The sequence below is a fragment of the Silurus aristotelis genome (genome assembly GCF_946808225.1).
Source record: "Silurus aristotelis genome assembly, chromosome: 27".
Taxonomy (NCBI): Eukaryota; Metazoa; Chordata; class Actinopteri; order Siluriformes; family Siluridae; genus Silurus; species Silurus aristotelis.
The window spans coordinates 17,595,448-17,600,447 of NC_139600.1; the positions used below are offsets into that span (position 1 = coordinate 17,595,448).

At 50.2% G+C, this 5,000-nt stretch overlaps 1 protein-coding gene across 1 annotated transcript in view; it reads right to left on the reverse strand.

Annotated features, from left to right (window-relative positions):
- Positions 1–4,979: 4,979 nt before the first annotated feature.
- The window catches only part of LOC310721433 (phosphatidylinositol 4-kinase type 2-beta-like), an 11,092-nt gene continuing 11,071 nt past the window's right edge, over positions 4,980–5,000 (reverse strand). Inside the window, exon 3 of the mRNA XM_083533138.1 lies at positions 4,980–5,000. This exon is cut by the window's right edge and continues 28 nt beyond it. The gene's annotated coding sequence lies outside the window, so the exon portion shown is untranslated.

Below are 5,000 nucleotides of genomic sequence, written 5' to 3' on the forward strand. Positions count from 1 at the left end.
ACCCCTTCTGATCCATCACCACACACACACACACACACACACACACACACACACACACACACCTACTGATCCATCACCACACACACACACACACCTACTGATCCATCACCACACACACACACACACCTACTGATCCATCACCACACACACACACACCTACTGATCCATCACCACACACACACACACACACACACACACACACACACACACACACACCTACTGATCCATCACCACACACACACACACACCTACTGATCCATCACCACACACACACACACCTACTGATCCATCACCACACACACACACACACACACACACACACACACCTACTGATCCATCACCACACACACACACACACCTACTGATCCATCACCACACACACACACACCTACTGATCCATCACCACACACACACACACACACACACACACACACACACACACACACCTACTGATCCATCACCACACACACACACACACACACACACACACACACACACACACACACCTACTGATCCATCACCACACACACACACACACACACACACACACACACACACACACCTACTGATCCATCACCACACACACACACACACACCTACTGATCCATCACCACACACACACACACACACACCTACTGATCCATCACCACACACACACACACACACCTACTGATCCATCACCACACACACACACACACACCTACTGATCCATCACCACACACACACACACACACACACACACACACACACACACACACCTACTGATCCATCACCACACACACACACACACACACACCTACTGATCCATCACCACACACACACACACACACACACCTACTGATCCATCACCACACACACACACACACACACACACACACACACACACACACACACACCTACTGATCCATCACCACACACACACACACACACACACCTACTGATCCATCACCACACACACACACACACACACACACACACACACACACACACCTACTGATCCATCACCACACACACACACACACACACACACACACCTACTGATCCATCACCACACACACACACACACACACACACCTACTGATCCATCACCACACACACACACACACACACACACACACACACACACACACACACACACACACACACCTACTGATCCATCACCACACACACACACACACACACACACACCTACTGATTCATCACCACACACACACACACACACACACACACACACACACACACACCTACTGATCCATCACCACACACACACACACACACACACCTACTGATCCATCACCACACACACACACACACACACACACACCTACTGATCCATCACCACACACACACACACACACACACACACACACACACACACCTACTGATCCATCACCACACACACACACACACACACACACACACACCTACTGATCCATCACCACACACACACACACACACACACACACACACACACCTACTGATCCATCACCACACACACACACACACACACACACACACACACCTACTGATCCATCACCACACACACACACACACACACACACACACACACACACACACACACACACACACACACACACACACCTACTGATCCATCACCACACACACACACACACACACACACACACCTACTGATTCATCACCACACACACACACACACACACACACACACACACACACACCTACTGATCCATCACCACACACACACACACACACACACCTACTGATCCATCACCACACACACACACACACACACACACACACACACACACCTACTGATCCATCACCACACACACACACACACACACACACACCTACTGATCCATCACCACACACACACACACACACACACACACACCTACTGATCCATCACCACACACACACACACACACACACACACCTACTGATCCATCACCACACACACACACACACACACACACCTACTGATCCATCACCACACACACACACACACACACACACACACACACCTACTGATCCATCACCACACACACACACACACACACACACACACACACACACACACACCTACTGATCCATCACCACACACACACACACACACACACACACCGACTGATCTATCACCACACACACACACACACACACACACACACACACCTACTGATCCATCACCACACACACACACACACACACCTACTGATCCATCACCACACACACACACACACACACACACACACACACACACACACACACACACACACACACACCTACTGATCCATCACCACACACACACACACACACACACACACACACACACACACACACACACACCTACTGATCCATCACCACACACACACACACACACACACACCTACTGATCCATCACCACACACACACAAACACACACACACACACACACACACCTACTGATCCATCACCACACACACACACACACACACACACACACACACACACCTACTGATCCATCACCACACACACACACACACACACACACACACACACACACACACACACACACACCTACTGATCCATCACCACACACACACACACACACACACACACACACACACACACACCTACTGATCCATCACCACACACACTCACACACACACACACACACACACACACACACACACACACACACACACACACCTACTGATCCATCACCACACACACACACACACACACACACCTACTGATCCATCACCACACACACACACACACACACACACACACACACACCTACTGATCCATCACCACACACACACACACACACACACACACACACACACACACACACACACACCTACTGATCCATCACCACACACACACACACACACACCCCTACTGATCCATCACCACACACACACACAAACACACACACACACACCTACTGATCCATCACCACACACACACACAAACACACACACACACACACACACACCTACTGATCCATCACCACACGCACACACACACACCTACTGATCCATCACCACACACACACACACACACACACACACACACACACACACACACACACACACACACACACACACACCTACTGATCCATCACCACACACACACACACACACACACACACACACACACACACACACACACCTACTGATCCATCACCACACACACACACACACACACACACACACCTACTGATCCATCACCACACACACACACACACACACACACACACACACCTACTGATCCATCACCACACACACACACACACACACACACCTACTGATCCATCACCACACACACACACACACACACACACCTACTGATCCATCACCACACACACACACACACACACACACCTACTGATCCATCACCACACACACACACACACACACACACCTACTGATCCATCACCACACACACACACACACACACACACACACACCTACTGATCCATCACCACACACACACACACACACACACACACACACACACACACACACACCTACTGATCCATCACCACACACACACACACACACACACACACACACACACACACACACACCTACTGATCCATCAACACACACACACACACACACACCTACTGATCCATCACCACACACACACACACACACACACCTACTGATCCATCACCACACACACACACACACACACACACACACACACACACACACACACACACACACCTACTGATCCATCACCACACACACACACACACACACACCTACTGATCCATCACCACACACACACACACACACACACCTACTGATCCATCACCACACACACACACACACACACACACACACACACCTACTGATCCATCACCACACACACACACACACACACACACACACACACACCTACTGATCCATCACCACACACACACACACACACACACACACACACACACCTACTGATCCATCACCACACAAACACACACACACACACCTACTGATCCATCACCACACACACACACACACACCTACTGATCCATCACCACCCACACACACACACACACACCTACTGATCCATCACCACCCACACACACACACACACACCCCTTCTGATCCATCACCACCCACACACACACACACACACCCCTTCTGATCCATCACCACCCACACACACACACACACACCCCTTCTGATCCATCACCACCCACACACACACACACCCCTTCTGATCCATCACCACCCACACACACACACACCCCTTCTGATCCATCACCACCCACACACACACACACCCCTTCTGATCCATCACCACCCACACACACACACACACCCCTTCTGATCCATCACCACCCACACACACACACACACACACCCCTTCTGATCCATCACCACCCACACACACACACACACCTACTGATCCATCACCACACACACACACAAACACACACACACACACCTACTGATCCATCACCACACACACACACAAACACACACACACACACACACACACCTACTGATCCATCACCACACACACACACACACACACACACCTACTGATCCATCACCACACACACACACACACACACACACCTACTGATCCATCACCACACACACACACACACACACACACCTACTGATCCATCACCACACACACACACACACACACACACCTACTGATCCATCACCACACACACACACACACACACACACACACACCTACTGATCCATCACCACACACACACACACACACACACACACACACACACACACACACACACACACCTACTGATCCATCACCACACACACACACACACACACACACACACACACACACACACACACCTACTGATCCATCAACACACACACACACACACACACCTACTGATCCATCACCACACACACACACACACACACACCTACTGATCCATCACCACACACACACACACACACACACACACACACACACACACACACACACACACACACCTACTGATCCATCACCACACACACACACACACACACACCTACTGATCC